This window comes from Vicugna pacos, unplaced genomic scaffold, assembly GCF_048564905.1.
Source record: "Vicugna pacos unplaced genomic scaffold, VicPac4 scaffold_104, whole genome shotgun sequence".
NCBI lineage: Eukaryota > Metazoa > Chordata > Mammalia > Artiodactyla > Camelidae > Vicugna > Vicugna pacos.
In genome coordinates this window covers 3,419,839-3,440,448 of record NW_027328784.1, presented here as the reverse complement: position 1 = coordinate 3,440,448, position 20,610 = coordinate 3,419,839, and the positions used below count along the sequence as shown (strand labels likewise).

At 39.6% G+C, this 20,610-nt stretch overlaps 1 protein-coding gene across 4 annotated transcripts in view; it reads left to right on the top strand.

Moving 5' to 3' along the window:
* The window catches only part of LOC140694796 (uncharacterized), a 176,523-nt gene that overhangs the window by 76,816 nt on the left and 79,097 nt on the right, over window positions 1-20,610 (top strand). The window contains exons 1-3 of one of the 4 annotated variants that reach the window (XR_012070439.1): window positions 14,217-14,478; window positions 14,756-14,980; window positions 15,163-15,527. The gene's annotated coding sequence lies outside the window, so the exon portion shown is untranslated. Of the gene's footprint in view, window positions 14,479-14,755; window positions 14,981-15,162; window positions 15,528-20,610 lie in introns of those variants that run through there. The other 3 variants (XR_012070441.1, XR_012070438.1, XR_012070440.1) reach the window with 3 other exon arrangements.

Here is a 20,610-nt window from a genome sequence, read left to right as displayed (position 1 = left end):
CAGTTTGTGACGGCAGCCTCATCCTACATCAGGAATTTATAGTATCTGCTCTTTGAGGTGAAGACCTGACAGACTTGATTATTTAACAGTCTGCTTTGAATTGATATCTCAGATTCCTTTGTCAAAAGCAAAACAGCAGAAATACAGACGTCCTTTAATTCCAATGTGGCCTGGAACGGGTTTAGTGTCTGTGCCTCAGTGGCCTTATCTGCGGGTGGGGAAGATGATAACAGTGCTTCCCTCAGAGGAGCTGGTGAGGGGAGAGTGAGAAGCACAAATGGAGGACTTACACGAGATGCTCATAAATGACCGAATTTAGTGCTCTCCGCCTGGTGAGGCCTTAGGGGTAGAGATGTCAGAACAGAGCAGTCCTAGCCGGAGCTCGATACGTGATGGTAGCTGTTATGATCAGTATCACCACTGTGGGTTATCAGGTAGTTTTAAGACTTGGTAATATGATTTCATGAATAATGTTAAAAGACTAGACATCTCAGATCCAGTTTACATAGTCCTCAAGATTTCTTCTGAGAATTGGATGGTTTCTTCCCTATCTTAAATCTGAGATGAGTCTCTAAAAATTTCCGTATTCCTCCATCCTTTTGCTTTAATTCTCTATTTCTTAAAAAACAAAGTTTTTAGATGGAGTTACTGGGGACTGAATTGAGGGCCTCATGCATGCTAAGCACATACTCTCCCAAATGAGGTATAATCTCTTCCCTGATTTTTTTTTAAATTTACATCTTAATTTTCAGAGGTTAGAGGCCTCTAATTATTTTTCTGGAGACTTGTCCATGAACCTGTAAATCTACAATTAATGGACAAAATTTGGTTTATTAAAAAAAAATCTATAGAATATTCTACAGTCCACCCAAAAGGAAATACTCATGGACTTAAAATGTTTCTCCTTTAAGGTGATTTCTCCTGTTCGGTCGAGCTTAATTTGTTAACAGCCATCCTCATCATCATAATGACCAAACTCGCTGTGAGTGGACGCCTAACTGAGGCTAAAATGCTTTGCTCATATTTTACTTCATAGCAAGTGTTTGATTGTAGGTATCAGTGTCTCCTTTTTTGTAGCTGAGGGATTGAGAGATGGGTCAGCTTGCCCCAAATGACACGCAGCTGGCGGTGGCTAGCTCGATGCTGGAATCCAGGCTGCACAGGATGAATTCTCAATTGCTCCTCTAATCAGCTTCCCGTTGAGTGTTTTCCCGAACTCCTGTGAGCCCATAAATGACCGATTTTAGCTATCTCAGCCTGATGAGGTCTTCAAAGGAGAGACACCAGTGAGAATGAGAGGCAGAGTGGCATAAATTAAAATTGTACATTTTCACAAATGTTTTATTCTCAGGTAATGACTGTAAAGGAAATAGTTTTTTAATTTAGTGCTTTGTGAGAACTAAAAACAAAACATTTAAAATAACTATTGTGCAAGAGAGAAGTGGTCTTTGAAAGTCCAACTGTTGCTAATGATGTTACTTGTTTTTTCTAGTGGTGCTTATTTACTGAAAAATTTCCAAACACTGAATTTGTTTTATGTAGTCTTAGTATGAAAGAAAACTTTGTCAGTGAGTATTGTAAGTAAAATCCTTACTCTTTTCTTTCCTGATGATGAATATCTTAGTTGTTTACATGGCTTAAGTATATTTCGTCATTTGTGAAATTTGAGTAATATGGTTTACCTTGTCTGACTGTGAGAGCTGGACGCCTTGTATACAAAGCACCGTAGAGGTGCTTAATAAAAATGTGCTTTCACAGTGACTGATAGTTTAGAAGTATCAACTCTGAATACTAAAAAGGGTAGCTTATTTCTGATGCATATTCAATATGTGTATATATGATATACATTAATATGGCTTAAAGTAACTAGGATTGTTTTTTTTAAGTGCAGTATGAAGCTTTAATGAAATCTGTGTCATTCTAGTGAGACAGGGACTACTTAAATTGCCTTAAGCAGACGACCTTGAAGATTATTTACACAGAATGTAAGCTCAGAATTCATGTTGCCGTGTAACCATCCATCAGACATTTAATTTCTCGGGATTCTGACCAGAACCATTAAGTTTAGAAAAATCCACATTGATTATTATCAGGGAATAAGCTTCTCTCTTTTGTGACTAAAGAAAATTTTGATTTTTTTCTGCACTCTTTTCAGGTTTTAAAATTTCAAAATTTTGATTTGACATGTCACTTTTTTAATAGAGATAATAAAGCTCATGCTGTTTTAATATGTAAATAAATGTTTTTGTATTTCAATACCCTTCTATGATTTCCTGGCTCTTTGAGAAGTATTTTGCAAGATACTTAGATTACCTACTGTTGGAAAAATACAGACGTGACTTTTATGAATATAGGCGTAGTACAGTTCTGTTGGTTTTTACTACAGTGCAAGACATGAGACCTAGGAGAGCTTTGCTGCTGATTGCCAGGAGGACAGATCTCAGGTCTCAGTCTCCCCTCGTGTAAAATGAAGTGGCTGGACTGGATTCTTTCCTCTTCTAAGATGAGCTTCCATGAGCCTATGTCTTTTGTTTATATTTAGGAGTATTAGCAATATCAGATTAAATACTGAATACCCCTCCATCCCCCCGAAGCAAAGTGCAGTATATGCTACATAAGCTTCTAGTTATCTGATTCTCGTTTCTCATCTTACAGTCAATTTTTGTGTTGCATGTTTCCCGGCAACCTGGAAGGTCTTTTTAGCCATAGGTGGCGCTGTTGCAACTTTTTACAGTCTTAATTTTTCTGTTTGTAAAATAAGGCTTAAACAATGTGATTTTATTTTGATTCCTTTGCTTAATGCTTCAGAATAGCACAACGTCCATTATGTCTTTCTACCTGGAAAATTTTTTCTGCTTATATCATAGTTTTATTCTTTTATCTCGCTGTGAACATTTCAGACTTGCTGTGCAAACAATGGCAAAATCGGGCTTTTCTTCTAGTGTTAGAAACCAGTGAGCCGGGATATTATAAAACAGCTAGAAGCTGCCTCTGGAGCACCATAAAGCTGAAAGGTGTGTTGAGTTCCCTGAGTATTGACCCCGCCGCTGTGTGTTAATTGGTGGGAGTTGATTTGGTACATATATGATGGGGTGTAGTTTCTTGACTTGGGTTTGCCTGCACGTGCTGACACTGAACCATGTGATCCTGAGTCAGCTCGTTCTGAGTTTTCCCCTCGTCTGTGAGAAGGGGACACTCATATCTGCTTTGTAGAATTGTGAGAATTAGTAATTATGTAACATGTTTACCACAGTGGGTATGTCAAGAGAGCTCATAAACTTTAGCTGCTGTTTTGTGTGCAGCCATCATTTTATAGTCTTTGGTAATTACAAAGAAACAAGAAAATAAGAAAAGCTGATTTTATGATGAAAGATATTTGAGGAGGTTCCATAATTCCTACACCCATAATTTAGCATCAGCAGAGTCAGAACTGTTACACAGTCGCCCTGGACCAACGTTAAGCCACAGAAATTTTTGTTACTTCATATATGTTGGGGCCTAAGGGGAACCAATACTTATACACATGTTGTCTCCAGCAGCCAACTGAGAGATGACACAAAAGAGTAGGCAGGCGATAAATGTCTTCTTTGTTACTGATGAAGCCACGTTCTCCATGAACTTCAGGGCTGTGGATAAATGAGTGTCATGATACTGTGTCCCAGAAGTAGAGACTCACCCTGTCCCAGGTATCTCTGGGCCACAGCAAGCCTTCCCTTGAGAGAATGAGCCCCATCATGCACAGGGCTGTTCTGCAATGGAGCTGAGCATCCAGGGTGCTTCCCTAGGGTAGTCAACACTGGAGGGAAAGGAAGGGTTTCACATGCCCTGCTTGTCTCCCCGGAATCACAACTCAATCTGTTAATGTGAGGAGGGCTAGCTGTGGGCCAGGGGTCAGGGCTGTGAAGGGAGTAGCACTCTGCATGGCCCAGAGGAGTGGGGAGGAGGTATCCCTTCCATCAGTTTAAACAGGTGGTGGGATGGAACAGAAGGGTGCATCCCATGAGTTTATAAAAGGAGAAATAAGAATTTCCTTTGGGTATTAGTCTAGCCAGGAAACACAGAAGATGATTAGGAAGGAGACTTGTAAACCACTGTAATATTAATTTGACATTTGTTGAGCACCCAAAATGTGCTACATTCTTTTCTGAGCGTTTTACAGAAATGAATCCTTCAATCTTCTCAACAAGCGAGTAAGGAAGGTTTGATTGTTATCCCAGTTTCACAGTGTGGAAATTGAGGCACACAGAGGGTAAGTTGACCAAGGTCACAGAACTAGTAAGTGGCAGAGCAAGTATTTTAACCCTGGCTGTATGGTATTGTGGCTCCCAGAATGGGCTTTGGGTGTTTAGATGTATCTGCATCCCTCGATTTCTGTACGTCTGTGCATCAATTAGCCCAGAAAGGACAGGGAAAGGAGAGTTACACAGGTGCTCACAGTCGTGTCTCGGCAACTGTCCACGAAGAGTGCACCGTGATTAGAATTAATTGTTTTCCAGGCAGCAGATCTGTTGGTATAACAGAAATTTAGTCCATTGAATTCATCTAGAAATCCTTCCTGCTCTGCTTCTGTCCACACTTGCCATGTGACTGCCTGCCCGTGTTTGGGCCGTGGAGGAGAACATATACTCATGGTTGAACTCTGATATTGCAGTCTGGTTCATAGTTTCACATCTTCTGTTACATTAATAAGTTAAATTTCTGGTTTTCTTGCATCAGTGTCTCATGAGTTTGGTTAATGTGAAACCAGTCCATGGGAGCCCAGGGGTTATGATGGTATAAATTTTTAGCACGTTGTGGCACTTCTAGCCATGCAGACATGACTGGGGGATGTACGCCTTTCTCACTGATTTCTCCCAACAGCAGGGTCCTCTCACAGATGTGAGGCTGGGAGCTCTCTGAGTAGCTCAGTCAGAGGCCAAGTCCACCAATCCGAAAATGATGAAGTACCTGGAAGTGGGTTTAATAAAAGTAAAGGGCTTCCAGGTAGTCCGATGGGCTGTTCAAGAAATTTGGTGAAAAGCTGTCCACTGTCTGTGGTTTAGCTGCTTCTTTGCTATTGAAAAGTCTGGAGTAGATGAAGGGATTTTAAAAAGCAGAAAGGAGTGATTTCAGGTGGTACATCCACACCGGTGAGAAGTGATGGATGACCGCCTGTGTGAGGCACAGACAGAGTCTTACAAACTTCATAAAACAGCTTCAAATGCTCTGCCATCTGAGTGCGCTTCATATGGGGTCCAGTTCATCACTGGTCACGCTGTGAGGGCAAGTAACTGACGATGGCAGAAAGGACACGGAGGCATCAAAAAGGTCTCACTCATGTTCCCTGTTTAAAGAATGTGGCACAGTGTATTATATTTGAGCTGGTTTTTCACTGAACAGTTTTTAGTGTTTTCTGGGACTCCCCAGTGCCCCAAGGTTCCATGCAGCTGGGTGTCCCCTCATTGCAGCTCCGTCAGCGCTTGCCCTGGGCTGATGTGGTGTCACGGGAAGCAGGACGGTCAGCGTCCCCGGCTCCTCTGAGCTCCGTCTCCTCATCTGCAGAGCCTGGTTTCCCATCCGTGTCTACTTAGTAGGGTTGCTGAGAATCACACGTGATGGTTATCAGGTGTGATTTCTGGTTGTCTCTGCGATTGGCAAATAGCCAATAATTGATAGAAACTCTTGTTTTTTTTTATTGTAATTGTGTCTCCTAGATTGCAGTGGTTTTTAGTCTGCATTTTTTTATAACTTTACTCATTTTTAAATATGCCCTTATTTTATTTATTTTTTTTTTTGAGGTACTGGGGACTGAAGCCAGGACATTGTGCATGCTATGCAGGTGCTCTACAACTGAGTAATACCCACCCTCCTTTTCTGCACTTAAAAATAAATATTGCAATACACAAAATAGCTCTTAAACTCCATCATGGGACCTGGTCTCTGTATAGGCAAATGAACACGTATACTATTTCAATAAGAATAAATGCTGTTGAGACATAAGTTTCTGAATCTGTTAATGTGCTTAAAAACGATCATAGCTAGTGATAAACACGAGACTTAGATCCAGGACTTTTTAGGGTATGTTTTGCCATCATGGGAAATTACATTCTACCGAGAAGGCTAATTGGGTCTCTTTGATATTTGGATGGTTTAGCAGGTGATCAAGGCTTTCCAAAGCTGACAGTTTTGTATTTTAAACTAACTACAAAGTTATCTTCTAGAAGATGGAAATCCTAAGTTTGTGAATTTCCCAGTAATCCAGGGGGTATGTGTCTGTGTCTGTGTCTGTGTCTGTGTGAACGTTTGTGTGTGTGATTTCAGGAATGTAGAAATAAGTTCCATATAGACTTCTGATATCTTTCTCTTCCAGTTCAAGGTTTAAGCACATACTTACACAAATAAATTGATTTTCTTTTGTCATTTGGCATATTGGCGGGAATAAGAGGTTCTCATACTTGTTTCAGAAGGGTTGGGAAGCATGAGCTTAGAAAACGGGAGGAGAAAGAGGCAGGGAGACACTTCACACTTTGTGCAGTATATGAGAAACGGTAGCTTTTCTTTTCTCTTTTCTTCTAAAGCAAACTGGCTCTGAATTGTAACACACTATTACTCAGAATTGCTTTTCTAATCAGATACAAGTGCCTCAGATTTTTCAAGGCAACATGAATGATGAAATGTGTTTTAGCATTTATCTTTAAAAGTAGTTTTATTTCTCAAGTAAAAGACTATAGCCTGTTTCTTCCAGCGTCTCAAGAAATTCTCATTGATCTATGTATATGTTCTATGTGCTTATTTTCTTTTCTTTTTTTTTAAGTGCTTGTTTCATTGTGGTGTGAATCAATGTTTAAAATTTCTGGATTTTGATCTTTAGAAAATGCTGATATATCAGAACTGTTAAAAACCTGATTGTTCTTTGGTCCTTGTTTGGTGGGGCACCCTATTGATTACTCTTGTCTGTTAAAGAGAGAAATTCTTCCTCTAGCCTGCAGATCATTAAGTGTATGGTTTGCAGTATGCCTTTAAATTTCATTGAATGCATTGAACATGATTGTCCAGTGAATTTTGAGTTGACTCATAGTAATGACTTTGCTTTGATTCTGTGGCTTTTGCTCCTCTCCACAAGAGCTTGAATTCTCTGTTGCATTTTGTATACGTGTTCTTCACAGTGGAAGAAATTTTGCATTTTTTACAGAGGTGGTTTTTCCTAACACCTCTGAATGCCTTCTGTAATTGATACAACAAAAATCTGTTATTTCAATGCTTAATTATTTCATAAACTAGTTTTTGGCTTAATCAGAAACAATGACAGAGTGATAATAAAAAATAGGAAAACTTTCCTTCCTTTGAAGAATAGAAATCAGGTGGTCAGGCTCACCCATGCTTTGGGCCTGACACACTTAATCTCATGTCATTGTGTATCATGATTCGGAGATGGAGTTGCTTCAGGTTTATTGATTTTTGTTTTAACATTTGTGTTGAATTCTTTCTCCAGGCTTATGCATCCTGTTGGGTTTGTTGAAACTGTAGAAGGGAAACAAAAGCTTTTTTTGGTTTCCGGAGGCCTGAGTTGCTGATGATAAGGGTTGAGGGTGGGCTGAGGAACAGAGTGACACTCCCTCTGCTCCCAGCTGAAATTGATGAACAGTGAAATCAATTAAGTGTATCGGTATTTGACCAATAGAAGTTAGCGAGCCCAAACTGGCTAGTTATGCCCAAAGAAAGTACTGAATTCACCTGCAGAATTAGGTGCTTTACCAAGAAGAAGCAGCTTAGAGCAATCAGAAAAATCAGTCCTATGATGAGATATAAAGTAAATATAATATCTTTTATTTCTGAAACTTTTCTACGTTAAGTTGTGTAGAGCTAAAATTAAGTTTCAAGCACCAGGAGTTAACAGTGTGGGTGGTTCTGTATGATCATTATTCAGGAATGTGCCTAGACTCTGCTAGAGTGGCTGAAGCTGGCAGGAAAAGACCCAGAGCCAGGATTTGTCACCTTAGGGTGTCCTCCATAATGGTTCCATGTGGGAGCCCATGATTGGGTTAACAAATTGTAACAGAACCCAGCCGCCTGTCAAATTTAAGAAGAAAACGTATGCTTAGTAACTGCTTTGCAAGCAAGTGCCTGTGCATCCTCACTCCTGTCTCCTTGCCTTAAAAAGCAGAGATAATGCTTTGCTTGCGTAGATGATGTTTTAGATAGCACTCTGCTCATCGCAAAGCAATGACCCAGGCCCACAGCTATAAAGGCTGGGCTTGTGTGCAGTTAGATACTCTATTATCCCCCAAGCAAGGACCTAGCTGGTCTGGTGGTCTGCTTTGTAATTCACATGTCTAAAGAATGTATCTTATTCCCCTCACCCCATGACTTACCTAAAGATACACTAAGCCTTTGTACTCATGGTGGATTCTACAATCTCTGTCTCATCCTTCTTTCCCCAAGTTCCTGCTTACTATCACACAACTGTTAATGACGTTTTCCTTTGATTATACACAATAAATATGGGATCATTTGAGAGGCTCGTGGAGTTGGGTCCCTACGCCCTCTCTCTTTCGTGACTTTTTCCACAGAGTCTTGAGTATTCATTCCCTGTACGTAAGACTTCTGCCAGCCAGAACCCACAGTTCCAGGTGAGAAGGATGCAGGCTTTATCTCTCCTACCTCTAGGGAGAGAGAGTAGAAAATTGAGATCTGCTCTTCCGTGGTCCCTTCCTGCCCCAGGTCTGCTCCAGTTCACCTGCAGCCTTCTGGCCTCTGCTCACACTGCCTCTGTCCCAGGACTGACAGCAGCCTTTTCTTCCCTGGTAAACATTTCCTGTGCCTTTTAGAAGTTGGTCTCTTCTCTGCAATACAACCCTGGCAGATGTGATGGTGGTAAACGTGCTGGAGGGCAGTCACTTGGGGACTGCCAGGAGCCATGCTGATTCTCCTGAGTCTCTCATTCGGGGTTACAGAACTGTCGAGCAGCAGAGGAAGCCCTTTAACGTGAGGCCAGCTCAGCATTGCATCACTTTCATTTTATTTTTGAATTTTCAGTGGAGAAATTATTTGTAGCAAACTGTTCCAGATTTTTGGCTGCCTGCTTTCCTCACCACCATTTCCTTGTTGGCTCTGGTGCTTGTTGTAAGAACCAGGTTTCTTCTCTGGTTATTTCTAGCAGCTGGGCTTGCCGAATCCTTGATCTGCATTTGAAGCAGAATGCTTCTTCGTGATGTCAAGCTGATTTTCCTATTTCTGAATATTTCGTGTACACTCAGCAACTCTTTCAAGTGAAATGCTCTTGTCCAATTCTGTTAACCCATATTTGCCGATCTCCTGCTTTCATGCTGAGGGCAGTTTCTTTTTCCTGTAATAAAAGTTAGCAATTTGCATTTACTATTTGAAGGTTCTGGCCCTAGGTGCTTTTGTCCTTAACAGTTTTAATACAATTCACCCATTAAAATGTGCAGCGGTTTTTACTCAAAGCCCAGAATTGTGCATCGCAGTCAATCTTAGAATATTTTCATCCCCCAACAGGAAGCCCTGTATGCACAAGCAGTCATTCCCATCTTCCTCATCCTCCCCCAGCCCCAGGCAGCCATTGTTCTCTCTCTATGGATTTGCCTGTGCTGGACATTTCATGTAAAACAAGTTATTTCATGTAAATGGAACTGTCTATTGTGACTGACTTCTTTCACACTGAGTAACTTTTTCAATGTATTTCCAGGTTGTGGCCTGGGTCAGTACTCTATGCTTTGCTATTGCTGAATTATATTCTACTGTATATCTGGGCCCTACTGTTTACCCATTCATCAGGTGATAGTCGTTTGTGTTGTGTCTGCTTTTTGTTTGTGAAGAGTAATGGCGCCGTGAATACTCCTGTAGGAATTTTTATGTGGACATTTGTTTTCAGTTCTCTTACTTGTGTGACCAGAGAGCAGAAATGCTGGGTCATTCATAAACCAAATGTTCAACTCTCTGAGGACCTGCCAGGCTGTTTTCTAAAGTGCCCACCCTGTGTTACATCCTCAAAAGCAAGGGCTGCGCGCTCCGCTTCCTCTGTGTCTTCATTAGTGCTTGTTACACATTTTTTTTATTATAACCTATTGTAGTAAGTGTGAAGCGGTTTCTCCTAGTGGTTTTGACTTGATTTCTTTTACAGCTAATGATATTGAACATCGTTTGATTGTGCTTATTGGCCATTTGTATATTTTCTTTGAAAAATACATTTTCAGATACTTTATACAAATTTTAATTGAGTTCTCTTTTTCTTGTTGAGTTGTAGGAGTTTTTTCTTTTATTTGAAGATACAAATACTTAATCAGATAAATAATTTGAAAAAATTTTCTCCTCTCTGATGTTTTTTCACCTTCTGGATGGTGTCCTTTGAAGCAAATTTTTAACATTTGATGAACTCCAATTTATCACTGTTTTCTTTGTTCCTTGAGCTTTTGGGGTAATATTTAAAATCTGAGGTATTTTATTTAAACTTTTATATAAAAAATAACTTAATTCTTAAGACCGTTCTAGGAGATGGGTGCTGTGGCTGTCCCCAGTCTATGGATAGGAGACTGAGGTGCAGAAAATTTCACTGAAATATCAGTGTCACAGCTACCCAGTGCTGTGGGATTTCAGACCCTCATGTTTGTCCCCAGCATTTGTGATCTTCACCACCATGCTCCACTACTGCCTGGAATCATTAATGAAAAAGTTTTCCTTTTTTGATTTCTTGATTGTTTGTTTTCTCATTGGGGAACTCACCTCTTCATTTTCCTTGCAGAGATCTGTGTAGGTTTATTTTAGATCTCATGTACTTATTTATTACACAGGCTCCAGTGATGATTGTGCCTAGTTGATCTAATCAATTCATACTCAAGTCTTTCCTGCTCATGACACTAAAAAGAGAGTCATGATTTACATAATGCTCAAAGAAGAATGTACTTGAGTGATTTTATTTTTCTAACCAATCAAACAAATCAAATAAAAACCCGGTGTTGGAACAGATTATAAGCCCTGCAGAATAGGGTCACTGTCTTCCTTGTGTTTCATTTGATTTGTCACAGTGTCTGGATAGTGCCTTGCTGTCCAGCAGTTTTGTGAGTATACGGTGCTCGTGAATCATTGTAAGGAAAGAATTTTGACAACAGACTGTGTTGTTCATTTCACAAGGGAAAAGATCATATAGAAATACTGCTCAGATTTATTTTAAAATTAAGCTTGGTGTTTTGAGAAGGGTTCAAGAAACCATACAAAAATCTTTTTCACTAATTTTAAATCTATCTTAGACACATTATGCATACATAGCAGAGTAACTTATCAACTAGTTTTGACAAGAGGAGTGTATTATTGATTATCTATTTTAGTTGAAATATTCTACCTGGGATAAAGTAATCAGTGCCCATAAATGAACAAATATGTTTGTATTTCTATGCAACATGGGGGCAGACTTCATATGTTTTTATATAATATATATGACTGTGTGTTTTAATCTGTCTGTCAGTGTTTTTATAGTTTTTCATCAATGTTGTAACTTTAGAATTCTTCTATGGAAATCACCCCCAATTCTAGTGCAGTTTGTACTGTGTATCCTGTCTTATGCATGGGATTCCACTGTCCCCTCACTGAGGAATTTCCTCTCCTATTGAGTTAGTAGCAGAGTTAAAGGAACTGTGATTTCTAGGCCTTTGCTCTCCATGTGTTTGCAGTTGGCTGTCAATCAAGATTTTCTCTTTCTTGAGTTTTCATTGTTCAATTAGAATTTTGGAAATAACAATTAATATGTTGCAACACTCTCCCTAGAAACTTGATGTGTTTGTGCTTTTCAGTTTCCAATTTACAAAAAATGTAAATGCACTCTTGTTTTTAAATAGTCCTTTTTCACTAGATATTTGTTTACTTCTTTATAGTCAAAATATTTTTTTCCCAATGAATGAATAGGTTTGCATGTTTTAAAAGATACCTTACTTTTTAAATTTCTTATTCTAACAGGTATATTCGTTGTACAGAATTTAGAAAATAAGGATAAACACAATTATAACTTAAAAATGGCCTCTAATCTCACCTGGAGATACAGTTGTAAGGTTTGAAATTGAGAATTACAAGTCCTCTCAAACTGTTCTTCTATTTCAAGTACGGTTTGGTTACTGAGATCCTCGAATTCCCATATGAATTGTAGCAGCAGATAGTCAGTTTCTGCAGAGGAACTCACTGGGATTGTGATCGAGTCCACGTTGAATATATGGATCGCTCTGGGGAGCACTGCCATCCCAAGAATGCTGTCATTTGATTCAGGAATGTGCGTGGTGTGTCTGTCCAGGTATTTAGGTATTCTTTAATTTTTTTCAGCATTGCATAGAGTTTACATTGGATTATTTTACTATATATTTTGCCTTTATACTGAGGACAAGTGTGCAAGGTACCGGGATCAGAAGTGTATTGGAGCTCCGCAGCTTGCTGCCACCATGGACGCTGTGCTCTTGCTTCGCCCACTGTACAATGTTGCACAAAATAGGACCTAAGTAACTCTCTCTTGAAAGAATGATTATATGATTGCTGGATGATGCTTGAGAGTCCTTGTGATGATGTCTTTTTCCCAGAATTTCCCCTCTTCTTTACTATGCCCTTTCCCTTCCTTTCCTCCAGCCTGTGTTTCAGCCTGCCTGTGGCATTGATTTTCCTTGTCTGTGGACTCTTCCTTTCACTAGTTCGTGATAATGTTACATGTGAGATGTGGAAACTTGCTAGATGTCAAGAAAGAGGAAATCCATTGCATTCTAGTTTTTTTAGAGTGTGCTATTGTATTATCGATTGAAATGAAATCAGGCTGACCCATTGAGCCATCCCCTGAGCTCTTTTTGCCTTCCTACAGGTGATACTGCTCTCGTTGCTGCATGTGCCCTTCCCCCAGACTTGGTTTTGGGGTTGAGTAAGTCACCGTCACTGGAGCCCTCTCTTTAAATGATGAAGAGAACATTTGCTCTTTCTCCCTGTTTGGGGACTTGGATGAGATGAGGCAACAGATAAAGAATGGAGCCCCACCTCATTCTGACCCCCGCTCTTTCCGTTCCTTTCTCCAGGGGAAGAGTACAATTCAAAAATATAAAGATTGTGAACTAATGAGATAGACAAGACAACCGATCATTTATTAAATACCCTTTCATGCCAGAAACAAATGTATTATACACACAAAAAGCACATAAAATACGGTAGTACTGTGGTTACAAACGTGGGTCCGAGTTCGAGTCCTGGTCTGGAGTGACAAGTCCTGTGAGATGGAGAATTGGTAGGTCGGCTTAGCCTCTCTTGGACTTGTTTTCTGTCCTGCAGAGATGGGGCTCGCTAGGCGTCCCTCCCCCGTAGAGGTGCTGAGGGGTGTAAAAGACACGTGTAGGCAGACCGAGCACAGCTGCTCTTTCCTCGTAAGTGCAGGATAGCATCGCTTTTGCGGTGATGGCTTTATGACTGCACCCTGTAGACTCTCAGTGCTCCAAAGGGATGCCTTGCAGATTGGAGATGGGATTCTCACTTCTGTATATACCCAAGGATTGTGTTATTGGGCCTTGCTAATTTGACTCTATTCTTTAGAAAGTACATAATGTAGATATATTTTTCAAACATGCATGATTTTTTCTTTTATTATTTAGAGTTCTACCCTCTCATCTCTTGGTGTGACTTTTCATGGAATCCAGGAAACAGTCCTAAGCAACCTGCCTCTTCACACTTCTCCGTGGTGGTTTCCTTCCCTGACTAGAAGAGGGTTTTGCATAGGTAATTTTGATTGCTCCCCTTCTCTTGGAGACTCTCTGTTTTTCTGCCCATCTCTCACCTGTCCATCTGTCCATTTCTCTACCCACTCATTCTTCTGACTTGTTTCAATAAGCATTTCAGGCAGCTTACAGAAGAACAGGTACCAAATAAACAGGTGAGAAAATGGGGCCAAGTTCATACAGTGAGGCTAGGAGTTGAGCCTGTGTGAGAGTTGCCAGCGTGAGACACACGCCTCTGCCTTGTGACTTATAAGATAGACAACATCAATGTGCCTGAAGCTCCCAGCAGACACAGGGAAACAGGGTTTGTGGGAGATGCTCATTGGCTGTGAAATAAATAAGTGGCTTAGTAGAAGCCCAGCCTTTCCAAGTACTAAGGCTTAGGAGAATATTTTAGTGTCTTCCAAAATCAGATTATTGCATCTTTTCTTTTTCAGAGTTTTATGTATAGTTGGTTTACATTCTATACCTGGAAATTTCTCCAAAACTTCTGCCCACGTGAGTCCCATGACTCGGGAATGGGGTGGTTCTGCTCATTGACGGGTGTTGGCCAGAAACGGAAAATGACAGCCTCAAAGGAGCCTGGGATTTATCAGTTATGTTTTGTCAGTGCTGTAGATTTCAGAAAATGCTTTCACCTTTTCTTTCCATCTGAGGCAGCAGCGCGCTCTCTTACCAGCATCAGGAGCTCAGGGCCACGGGATGGTGGGGGCTGACTGCACTGCCGTCAAGACAGCTGAGCTAGTCACTGCAGGTGTGGTTCTTTTACATACTGCAGTTCATGCTCTTTACTAGAATGTTTCAACAGGGAGTTAATTAACTGAGTTAATTAACATTTTATAAATATGATGCTTTGTTGAAAAGACAGTCATAGGCAGAATATAAGTTGTGATCACTTTAAAAATGGTTTCATTACTGAAGTTTCAGTAGGAAAGATCCAGTTTATCTTATTTCCGCCTCTCTTTAAAAGTAACAAAGAAACAAGACAGAAAAAGCAGAGGATGATTTCTGTTCTTCCTCTCGGCTTGCAGGTGCCCTCACCTCCAGTGGCATCCATCCAGACACCAGCACTGACACTGGCCGTGCTCAGAACTGCCTCAGCCCTGAAGACACATCTGACAAATGGAAGGGGGCCGCGCCCTGTTACAGCAGGTGCTCTCACTTTGTGGGTCCTTATGTAACTGCGCGGTGTTATTCAGGATCGCCCTTTCTACACTTTGTGACGCTGCTGCGGTGTCTCCTAGTTATTTGTTTCTGTAAGTACTCGTGTAATTTTCCAATGTGTGGTACTAGACATCTAAAAATGCATTTTTCAGATGAAAAATAGTGTGTATTTAATATAAATGTATGAAAAAAGGGTCAAATGGATCTATCCTGGTGCCAGTACTCAGAGATAATAATTAACACATTAACATCTATTTTCTGTTCTTTTCATCAGTGTGTATTACCTCTGTCATAAAAACCAGCGAGCAATGTGTGCCTGTATACTGTGTGGAGACCTCCATTTTCCATTCGGCTTATTACACATTTTTCTACAATATTCTATCTCCCCTGGCATGATTTTTAATGACTAGTATAGCATTCTGTCTTGTGGAGTCCTCGTCCATTTTACTTTGGACTTAAATAAACTTTTAAATTCCAAGTATACTTAACTGAAATTCTGAAAAGAGATCTGTTGTGGTACCGAAAGTCCCCTACATCCCTTCCCCTTTTTTCCTGAGAGTAAAAACTGCTGACAATGTGGAGTATATATTTCATGACCTTTATGCCTATGTCATATAAATAAACACATACATACACGTATATGAGAAATCTATGTCTATGTGTGTGTATATATGCTTTATTGAAAAATAAGGCCATACTATATGTTTTCTGCAGCTCGGTTTATTCACTCAGGTATATATCACAGACGTCCTCTCTCTCCAGACTCACCCGGTCCTTTCAGATAGAGTAGAGGGTTTTCCTGATATGCAGGTTTGGTCTCTTGTGTAAGGACACCTTTCGTGGGAGCGTACTGTGGACAAGGCCTTGGACCACGCCGAAACACCGGAACTTTAGTGCCCACAGCTCACCGTGATTTACCGCATCATTGTCTTGATGGTGGACACTTAAGTTTTCTCCATTTTCCACTGTCAGAAAGGGTGTTTGACTGGCATACTTCTTATACAAACATTCCTGTGATCTTGTATGAGTATTATTTTCGTTAAGTTTTCTGGAAATTTAGTCCTTGGATGTGACAACTACATAAATCACAGGCTCCTTTCAAGTGAATCTAGAAATTCCTTCTCCTGTGGGGCATGAAAAGATGTAGAATAACTTATGTAACCAATTCTCTATCGCTGGATATGATTTCACTTCAGCTTTTCTTCTCACCATTGTAAACAGTGCTGTGTAAATGCTCTGATAAGTACATCTTTTTGAACTGAATTTTTCTAAATGAAACGATTCCAAAATGTGGAGTTCAGCCTGTGTGTACACACGTTTTTCAGAGTTTACATATCCATTGACATGTCATCCTCCAAAAGATCGCTCACAGTTTGTTCTCTCAAAGATGGACACTAGCTAGAATATCTTTTAAAAATATGTGCCAATATGATGAGCAAAAGTACTTTTTCATTGTTTTAATTTGCACTTGATGACCAGTGAGGTATTGAGCATTTTTCACTCATTAGCCATCTGACTTTTAAAAAGTGAATGATCTCTTTTGTCCTTTGCACACATTTAAGTGAGGCAGCTTCTTGTTGCTTTGTGACAGCTCTATGTATATTATGAACATTAACCCCTTGTCTTCATCAACATGTATCAGAGAGCTTTTCCTTGTCATATTTTGCCTTTCATTTTGTTCAGTAGGTTCATTTTTGTTGTGGCCCAAAATAATCTTAAGATTGTAAATGTCTTCTTTTTGGGTTTTATTCCTGATATTATTCTTAGAAATACTTTCTTATAATGGTATAAATTTCTTCTGTAGGTTTTTTTAATCTCTAAGATGGAGATGATGATGGTACTTGTTATAGTGAAGAGAAGTTGAATTAATATGAGCAAAGAATTATATTCGCTGTTATTAGTACTTTCTAATATTCACATCACATTCTGTAATTTTTCTTGCGGTCATTATGACTGGAATAGAATTTGTTTTTTCCAGGGGATTCTCTGATTGTCCCAAGACAATTATTGAATTCCTACTTTGCTTTTTAACTTGAAATCCCACCTGTAAAGAATACTTATGTACACTAGAGTCTCTTTTTGAGCTCATGGTTTATTTTTATCAATCTTACTTTCTTACACTAGCACTATATCTTACATATTGTAAACATTTATTTAATATCTGACAGTGCGATTTTTTGATTCTCTTTTCGATCCCAAATTTTCTTGGTTAGTATTATGACTTTATTATTCCTGAAGAATTCTAATATAATTTTTCAAGTTAAAAAAAAAAAGAAGTGCTGTCGTGGGATTTTTTAGTACTTTTGAATTATCTTTAGGAGAACGTACATTTTTACAAAACTGCTTTCCTCCATACAAAATGTTGATGTCTCTACTTTCACACCTCTTACTTTACCCCACAGTACAGTCCTGTACTTCCACCATGTACAACATGGGCATTATTTTTGAGTTTATTCCAGATTATTGTTGATGTTTTTGTTAATTATTTAAGTCAGAATTTTTTGCTATTGTATATTTTAACTGTTAAAACTGACACCTAGGAAGGCAGATTCGGTTTGTAAATACTCACTTTGTAACTTCTCATTTAAAATTGTAAGTATTAAGTACTTGTTACAGAATCCTTTCTTTTCTGTTTTTAAAAATTTGTTTCCAAGATTCTCAAAATGGTCATAGCAAAGTAGTATAGGTGGGGACAGAGATGGAGAGAGGTAGTGTGGCTCATGTACAAACTGTGAGCACTTTCATGGCTGCGTTTACGCTGGAAAAGCCGCTGAAGAGTCCAGGATAAAACGGGTGGCTTTGTATGCAGTTGAAAGCCAGCTTTCTTGCCTGGTGAAGCCTGGTGGGCGTGACAGGTAGATGATCAAGGTCGAATGGAGGTTATTGGCTGCACAGAGCGCTGTGTCTGAGAACTGGAGAATATCGCCATGGGAAATGCTTGGTGCCAGGAACAAAGCAGAGGAGCTGGGGACCCTGTGTGTTAAGGAATTTCCAGCCCTCGGAGTGGGAAGATCAGACTCTGCATTCAGATCTGAGTTTGAATTCATCTTCTTTAGTTTACTTGTCCTCTGACTTTGGTCAAGCTATATACCCTCTTTCACTTCCTGTTTTCTTATCTCTCAAAATAGGAGAATTACAGCCTGCTGCTAGATTGTTTGATCAGGTTAAGTAATTAGTGTCTATAAGATGCCACGTACAGTCACAAGCTCAGTGAGAAATGGGCTGTCACCTGTTCTTCTGCAACTCAGTGCTTGACAAGACATGTGGGAAAGCCAGTCCCTAATTTGTGTGTGATGCAAGTAGGAACAAAATTAATGTCTTGCCTTTCCCTAGCAGTATACTTACAGCTTTGCTTCATTTACTTCTTTCCTCCTTTCCTTTCCCCTTTCCCATCCTCCACCAAAAGATCCTGAGACTCTCTCAGAATAGTAGATTCAAATTACTTTAAAGGTTGGCTCATCCTCATGAAATGATAGTAACATAAAAAAAATCTGTGCACATCCCACAATACATTGTATTTGATTTACACACACACGTGTGCACACATACACACACACAATCAGGCTACCTTCCACTTGCAGAGGGATAAGGACCACTTTTTCTGAGTTTTCACTCACTGAGCTTGAGAACAATGTCTCTTACACAGACTTTCACCAGGCTTCGTGCATGGTGTTTTTAATTGAATTTCGGCTTTGTGGCCATAGATATAGTCTCCTAATAGAAGAGAGAAAGTGGAGACATAGACATTCCGCTGAGATATTGGTGTCATCATATTTTAGTTGGAAAGGACTTAAGACAGCATAGAGTCGTAATATTATATGGGTGAGAATCCATGATGTTGTAACTTGGACAAGAACATGGACCTTCTGCCGTCTTGTCCACAAAGGTGAAGAGGCAACTGGGCAGGGGATGGTAGGGATCCTTCTTGCTTGAGTTCCATGTTCTTGCTAGTTTTCATTGCTCAGTTGCCTTTAGTTTATGTCCATGAGGCCTCTCATGGGAAGGTCACTCTGTCCTGATAGATTGAGTTTCTTATCAGCAAAAAGCTCTGGACCCACTCATATTTCCCAGAGTTTTCTGCTGACCTGCTGACACTTTATATAATTGAGACCTAAGAAACTACTGAATATAAAATCCTTATTGTTATTGTTTGCCCTCGAGTTCCATAGGAAGGGGTGCTGTCTCAGGCTGTCTAAAGCCAGATCTGAACAAAGATAGGGTGACAGGCTGTGCTGCTGGTCCTCCACAGTTGAAGGGGATTTCCAACTTAGCTTTATATTCAAGGCAGATGAGTTCAAATCTTGCCTTTACCAGTTATTATCTTTGTGAATTTGGGGAGAAACTGTACTTTTTTGTGTCCAAATTTGTTTATCTGTAAGTAAGTTCAGTATTTATTTTAAGGTTTCTGTTTTAGAATTGAATGAGCTAATACTCTCATTTATACCTAAAATAGTGATCTCATGGTTCTATGCTGGTGCCTTGGTAGTTGATTACTAAGGGACTCCGCAGTGAGATTGGGGGTGGGGGACCCTGGATAATAGAGCTTATATTCCAGGATATGCTTGTAAAAGACTGGATGTGCAGTGGATTTTTAGTAAATATCTACTCCTTTCCTAATCTGCATTGATTGTGTATATATCTTTATACTAATATATGAACAATTTTTATTGCAATTTAAATATCTTTGTAGTATTTACAATATCTAGTTATAAAAATACGTGAAATAAAAAGATTTGAATTTATTTTCTTTTCAATAAGCAAAACAAAATAAAATAGAAAAGAAAAAAGTTTTGAAGGAGTAGAAATAATTTTATTTCTGTGGAATCAATTCCTTGTAATAGGTTTTTTGTTCATGTTGTTAAAAAGCATATAAAATTGATAGGTGGTGAAATACTGGAAATGAGGAAACAGTGGAGACATACTACCTCTAAGGCAGTCAATTTGTTACCAAGTCCAAACTCGTTCTGCTTGCTGCATGACAGGCCGATTAATCGGGAGATGAGATGTTGGAGTAAGGAAAAGAGACTTTATTTGTAAAGCTGGCAGACCCAGAAAATGGCATATTGTTATCCAGTAGAACTCTCTTCCCCAGGGCAGAATTCAGTCTCCTTTTATACTAAAAAGTGGCGGGGATGTGGCTGGTTGTTGCAAACTTCTTGCTGTATGAATTGTTTGTCCTTGAAATCCTTTGTTCCTGCAGCTGTCCATGTGGGTCAAATTATGGTGCCCCTGTAAAACCTCCAAAAAAAAGAAAGGTTATTCACTATTTTACAACTTGCCATCTATACATAAGTGTAGAAGAGCAAATATCCTTAAAGATCAGAGCCCGGAGAATAGACCCTCCTGGATATTTCAGGCTAAAGGCAACTTTCTTTTACAAAAGGTGCAGAGATAGCAAGTCTGAGCCTAGAAAACAAGGTACAGGATTAAAGCCAAATGAACACATCTAACATGGAGTGAAATTTGTTCTTTCTATTACAATTTCTTTTTCTCCCTCATAAATAATTTTAGTAAGAAACATGAGCAATTTTTTTATTTTTGCTTCTTAATAAAGGACTACAACTACAATTTAGTGAGCAGGGATGCTGTGCGTGCCTTGGTGTCACAGCAAACTCTTGTTGGTGGTGCAACATGCCTGATGCCCCATGAATGTTGGTGAGGGTCCCCCTAACCAGGGGCTCTATTCAGGAACCACCATATGCGCGTTGACCTCTGGCACCTC